At 39.1% G+C, this 7,216-nt stretch overlaps 1 pseudogene; it reads right to left on the bottom strand.

The window, feature by feature from the left end:
- Nucleotides 1-322: 322 nt before the first annotated feature.
- Nucleotides 323-6,057, bottom strand: LOC124250206 (PSME3-interacting protein-like; annotated as a pseudogene).
- Nucleotides 6,058-7,216: the final 1,159 nt, after the last annotated feature.

Raw genomic sequence — 7,216 nt, 5'->3', positions numbered from 1 at the left:
ACAAACTAAAATGGCTTGACTCTTATAGTATGTTCCACTTGGTCCCTGGACTCAGGCAGCCTGTGAACAGAGTGAGTTCAGTGAAGCAGCTCCGTGGAGCTGAGGCTCACCCTCATGGAGCTGACCACACTCCCAGCCTCTGGGCAGCAAGTCTGTCCTAGCTGCCTACTTTTTCTCCTGGCACATTTTTAGATGAAGTTAAAATGTCTTGGTGTGCACAGGAAGCAGCAAAAGAGTTTACTGAGGGAGGTAATGCCTGTAGGCAGAATGAACTGTCCAGTCTACTCTTAGGGAGGAGCTCCCTGTGGTAAGGACACAGAAGCTAGGCTGCCCCAAGGAAGATGTTGGTTTGGGAGATGGAGGAGACAATCTAGGCCATGGCATTGAGAGTGCTTTGCTGTATGAGCTGGACTCAGAGTCACTATCCCAGACTAGATGCCCAAGCCTGGGAGGATGCCATTACAGACTGCAGTGGAGGGGCAGTAGATGGAGGGACCACTCAGGGATGTACTTCCAAGAGACACGCAGGACAGAGCCTCTTGATTGTTATCATCTGATTCAGGGTCCAATTTCAGTCTTTTCACACTGTGGCCACTCTCTGAGCTCTCATGCTTCAGAGCTCCTGGCAACAGCTGTGCCTGGGAGAACTTGTTCTTGGTTCCTCTAGGTTTCACAGCCAGTTATTTCTCCACTTCTTTCTTGTTTTCTGGAGAAATCCCAACCTCATTGAGATTGCTTTTGTATTCCTTCATTTCTTTCAGTTCTTCTCTTTGTTGCTTTTCTGTTAGTTTCTGATTCCTCATCAAGGAAATTGTTCTTATCTTCATCTAAGCCTCTCACCATTTTTTTTGAATTTGAACTGTGCCTCCTACTCTTGCTGCTTCCTGTCTCTCTGTCCATATAGCTTTTCACATAGAAACTATAGGGGAGGAGGACAATTCCTCTACCATCTAGGTTCTTCCGGGTGGTCTAAGAATTAAGGTGGCTTGAAACAGAATAACAGGAGAAAATAAAACAAAGTTTAGTAACATGTATACATGGGAGAAACACAGGAAAATCGAGTAACTTGCCAGAATGTCCAAAGCCACCACCTTTAGCATTATCTTCAGCTAAAGACAAAGGAAGGTGTTGAGGGTAGTGGTTTGGGACTTCAAAGGGGTGGAAGACAATTTACATGGAGATGGAAATGCGGATGCTTGCTGAACAAGTGTTTGCTGGGCCACCTATAGGCAATGTGACTGGAGGGACAGAACTTTGATAAAAATGGGCTTGTGGGTGCCTTTTTATCACATTTATTTTACATTATACTTACATTATCTTATGATATTAGCTCCTTCCTGGAGCAGGCCTTTTATCTTAAATTCTTTTAGCCATTTAGGGGTAGGTTTTCTTCCAGAGTCTTTTGTTCTTAAAAATAATCAAGGCAAAGAGACACATTTTGGAGTGGCCAATTCCTATCCCCCACAAAACCAAGAGTCATAAACCTCCTCTGGACATTTTTCTGGATCTTCAGGTTTTCAAACTTTCTTTCTTTCTTCTTGCCTGCTTTTGTCCCACCTATACTACCACTCTGTGCTTTCATTCAAGGGGGGCAGTTAGTCAGTCCATCAGTCACTCTTTCATGAAATGCCCAAACCCTGCATTTCACAAGGGTTCAAAATGAGCAGCCAAGAGTACTGATATTAAACCTTTCCTGATCAATGACAGAGGACACAGGAGACACTGAAAGAAGTGATAGATGCCAAGAAGAGGGAATTAGAGAGAGAAGTGCCAATTAATCTCAGGCTGGAGATCACACAGCATAGCAGGAAGTGAATGAGTCTGCTTTCGAGGAGACCAGGAAATAAACTCGACTTTACCACTACAAGTGATTATTTACATTTGTCAAGCACTTTTTACTTGTCTGTGTTTCAGAAATTTGAATAATGTGTAAATGAACTTGTTTAAAAGGAAAGAGAAAAAAAAAACCAACAAAGCCCATGCTGATTTAAATTAATTTCACTATATGATTATTTATGCAATAAACATAAGACTAGTTAAAAAATTCATAGACTTATCATTAGTAAACAGCTATAAAACAAAAAAATTCATAATTAAATATATAAAACCCCCCTGCACATTAATAAAATTCACAATGACAAGCACGGATTTTTCTTGACAGGAGATCTTGTTTGGCTGAAATAAAGCCCCTGCTTGGCATGTGATTGCTACGGCACAGGTTCTTTTGCAAGTGAAATGTCAATTCTACCATGTACGCTGTGGGAATCAAAACTGTGATCATTTTTCTCTATTCAAATTGTTATAAAACGATTGTTCCTATAGTGCGGTGTGATGTAATTTAACCTTCATTTGGCATATGCATGTCACTCATGCAGTAGAATTGCTGCAATTCGTTCTTCATTACTGCCTAATAATTAAAACCATACTATTTGTTACTGAAAATTTTACAAGCAAGAATACAAATGTGAGTCCTGAAATCTCATGGAAACTTTTTTTTTATAAACTGCTCATCCAGATTATCCATAATATACAGACAGTAATATTTCTTTAAATTTTTGGTATATATTGCTGGTGATGTCCAATGTTACTTTCCTCTTCAATTGAAGTTACAGAATCATACTTTTCAACTGGGTACGTTGCTGCTCACATAATACAGTGTATTTCCCAATGTTTGTTGAAGCTAGATGAGGCCGTGTGCCACCAAGAGAAATATCACTGTAAGTTTAATGAGGTAGAGCCATCAAGGATATTCAAAGAGAAGATGATGTGTCTTTCTTTTCCTGCTTTCTCCACTCTGCCACCTAGAGTATGGAACTGATGGATGAATTTGGATTGTGAGGGCAAGAGGCATCAATGGAGATGTTGGAGTAGAAAGCTGAGATGCTCATGAACTCATGACCATGGGCAGCCAGACAACTCTTGGCTTTCATTTATATGACAGACAAACACAATTTCATTTTTCAATTCGCCATGAGACTCATAGTCCTGACATAAAATTATGAACTAGACTTGTTCAACTTTCATCACATTATCCATAAAATTCCTCAAGATATGTGTTCTCTTCATACATTCACATGGAATATAGACAAGAACCTATGCCATAGAGACAGGTTCAAAAGCTGGGCTCAACCATCTATTAGCTGTGTGACTTTGAGAAAGCTGATTAATTTCTCTAAGCATTGGTCTCCTGATTTATAAAATGGTGATGAAAATATCATAGTGACACCGTGAGGATTTAATGTGATCGTGCACATAAAGTGGTTATCACACCGGTCAGCAAAACTAAGTAAATAATGACTTGAAATTGGTGATGATATTGATGACAATGGTGAGGATCTCGGCCTAAATAGCGACAGTGGCCTCTCATTGCACTTCCATCCAACCCAAAGATAGATAAAATATTAAAGAAACAAAGTTTACAATCTTTCTGAAGATTTCTAAGAGATGCCGGAAAAACTCTACACGTAGCTCAACAATAAGCAGTTTGAGGCTTTATTGAATTTTAATACAAAACTATAATCTTTCCAAATTATACAAGAGAGGATGCAAATTCCTCTTTCAGATGATGATTTTTCGCGTACAATTTCCCCCCTGAGAGCACGTGTGTTATGAAGCCATCCAATTCATATGTTGCCGATGGCCTGGCATGTCCTTAACAAGCACATGAGCCCCTCGCAGTGCACCTTGAGGAATTTAGCATATGGTCGTCAACATCTCTGGATTGTCCAGAGTGCAATTCGACATGAATTTCTGTTAAACTGCAACTGATTAAACATTACATGGCATAATATTACATCTGATGGAATTAGGATGTTGTTTCATTTTAAGTATTTGTGTCTGTCCTTGATCACCACATGACAATTTCCCCCCTCAAAAAAAAATACATGTCAGTCATTCCTAATGACATAGCAGGTTTGGGAAGACAAACAGACTTCATTAGGCTTCCAATACACATCTGGAAGAGAAAACACGTTGCAAAAATCTATTGAATTTCAGGATTTTGCCGTCTTGGTAGCAAATGAACATTGTAGCGTAGACTCACTCAAAGTATTTACAACTTAATGTACAGAGATGAAAGGACTCCAGCTATTACCTCAAAACATGCATGTGATGAATTAATCATTTCTACAGTTATAAAATTTTTAAATTGGAGGTGAAGAGAACAAGTAGGTTTTACATGTCTTAATGTGCCAAAGGCAATGATAAGTTATTTACAAATAAAGTATTGCCTCTTTTACTATTGAAATAATTGTGAGAGGCGTTATTTTGCCAGCTGTGTTAGAAAGTTTCTTCAAGGCTCATTGCTAGTAATTGACTGCAATCTCACAACCAATAAATGATGTAGGCAGAATTCAAAAGTGTGCTTATTTAAATTCAAAGATTTTATTTCATGTATATCACACTGTAAGTAGCAACGAAGAGATATGACAGATTAAATTGAAGTTTCGTATTTATTATATTCTAATGCAAAATTGTTGTTAAAGTAATAGAGAGGTAGATGGCTCTAAAGGACCAGTCGTGTTGTAATTAATGGTTTATTAAACATTGTCTGAGACATTTTGGGATTGTGATTCCCAAAACAATCTTTGAGTGATGTTATCATGCTACTCAGTTTATAGATGAAGAAACTGAGATCACATCCTGGTGGTAGCCAGCACATCTATTAGCAAATCTGTCAACCTTCTAAAAGTTTCAGGACTAAGTATTCCGTATGCTAGGAAATTGATCTCAGGAGATAATGTGGGACAGGTTTTCACCATCTCTTGTCCTCATATGCCTCTCTCTCCTATCCTCTGATGCCTCAAAAGCATATGCCCAGGTAGCCCATGGTCCCAGAAAGATGAAGCAGAACAGCAGCCAAACTTCATCGTGGAGACTGACCCAGCCAACCCTAGTCCAAAGCAGCTGACCTGCCAGCCCTAACTAGATTCTAGCAGAAAAGGGAGTGGAAAGAAAGGACTATGTGTTAAGGCACTGTAATGAGTATGTTTATAAGTGTGTGTGTGGGTATGTGTGTGTGTGTGTGTGTATATATGCATATAGATTTCCAGCACTGGGCTAGAATTCCCTACAGTCAAAGAAATTTTAGTATTTTGTGGGGAGAGGATACAGAATCTAATATTGTCCCTTTTAAGAGGAAATATCTTTCTGGAAATAGAGATGAATTTAGTCTTATGAGAACAAGGCACATCCTGAAACCAAGGCATTGAGTTGTCACAAGGAGCCTTGAGAAATCTCCCATTATTCCATTTACTAAGGGGAAGCCAAAGGCTACACAGTTCAGGCCATGGCACTCAATTCATTTAAAATAATGTAATCACCTTTTCTTACAAAATGCATTTAATCTCATTGTGAGTCAAGCAAAATCAAAAGTTGTTTTGTTGTTATATTGCCTAATTACCCACTCCTCTTTTGCTTTTCATGTTTTTAAAACACGTTTATACACACACCTAAAATAATCAATAATAATAATTAAAAAAAAGCCTGATCCTCTGTAGTAGTCAAAAAGACTCGATTAAAAACAGTGGTCTTTTAAGTCTCCTGCAAGCTTCTCTTGTTGTTGAAAGGCTTGGAGAAAAAGGTATTTTAATTTCTTTTCCCCTCAGCAAAGGAATTCGAATAATTCATATAGTTGTTGTGTGTTGAGTGCCTTTTTTTGTTTTGGTCCCTTTTCTTTGTGCTGGCAAAGGTGCAGAGACTGTTAGGTGTTCTTGGCCTCTTTATTTTGTAGCTTTGTGTGTGAGCCTTGTCAGCAACAGCGATCCAAGTCTTGGATTTTACAACTTCAAGGAATGAGTTGATTTAGTACGTGGAGAAAAGGAAATTTCACAAATGTGCGTGCTTGCATCAGTGGAATTGAGTGTCCAGTCATTCAACACCCCAAATACGGAATATAAGATCCCTGTAAACTCCTTAGATGGACCAATCAATGGATTGATTCATTTTTATATTTGTTGGGCCAGTCTTTCTCAAACATTACTCATGTGTCAACAGAGGAGCCTGTAAAAACACCGACTCTGATTCAATAGATCCAGTCTGGGACCCGAGGTTCCGCATTTCTAACACTTTCTGAAACGATATCAATGCTGCCTGTCCACTGACCACACTTCAATAGCATGACTTGAGGCCACCACCGCCCTTGAGAATTCAAGAAGTGGTTACATCTTAGAGTTTCTGCTGGTCGCTGCTGTTATTCACTATTGTATTTCAGCAAGAGATATTTATTGGGCTGCTACTACAGACCAAGAACAATCCTGCACAGAAGTGCAGTAAGGAAACAAAATCCCTGTCCTCTCAATAATTCTATTCTTTTGGGGACCACGGAGAGATAAAACAAACAAGTGTGGTAGGCAGAATAATGCTCACCCTGATTAATGCCCACGTTTTAATCCCTGGAATCTGGGAAAATGTTGAGCTGTATGGTAAAGGAGAATCAGTTACATAAGGAATTAAATTAATCAACTGAGTTTAAGATTGACAGACCATCCTGGATTTTCTGGGTGTGCCCAAGGTCATCACAAAGGTCTTTAAATGTGGAAAAAGAAAGCAGAACTGTCAGAGTCAGAACGGTGCCATGTGTAAAAGTCTCAAGCAGCCATTGCTGCCTCTGAAGGTGAAAGTGGGCCATGATCATGCCAAGGAATCAAGCAGTCTTGAGAAACTGGAAAAGGTAAGGAAACAGATTTCCTCCTAGGGCCTCCAGAAAAGAATTCTAGGCCTGCCAACACCTTGATTTTAGCATGAGACTCATGTCAGATTTCTGGCCTAAGACTTGTAAGATAATAAACTTGTGTTTTTTTAAGCCACTAAGTTTCTGGTAACTTGTCACAGAAGTCATAGAAAACTAACACAACAAATAAACAGCCAGTTAAATAATATGTTCTTTGTTGGTAAGTATTCTAAGGAGGAAAACAACAGTTAAGCAGGGTAGAGTAGAAGGAAGTTTGGGGTTGCAATCTTATATAGGGCTCTCTGGAGAGTCATAATAAATAATATATGCTTTGATGATAAGTAGAATGAGGGAAAAAGAGTTAATCAGGGTAAACGGGAAGAAAATGGATATGTGTAGGGGGTGGCTATTAATTTTACATAGGGTTTTTGGAAATTGTCTCTAATAGGATGACATTTGGGCTGAAACCTCAAAGATGCGAGAGGGTCATGCAGCTACATGGAAGAGGGGCTATCCAGGCAGAGTTGAAGGCTTTGGCCTGCACAG

This window comes from Equus quagga, chromosome 13 (assembly GCF_021613505.1).
Source record: "Equus quagga isolate Etosha38 chromosome 13, UCLA_HA_Equagga_1.0, whole genome shotgun sequence".
Classification (NCBI taxonomy): Eukaryota; Metazoa; Chordata; class Mammalia; order Perissodactyla; family Equidae; genus Equus; species Equus quagga.
The sequence above is the reverse complement of the archived record's forward strand: the minus strand, read 5'-3'. Positions and strand labels throughout refer to the sequence as shown.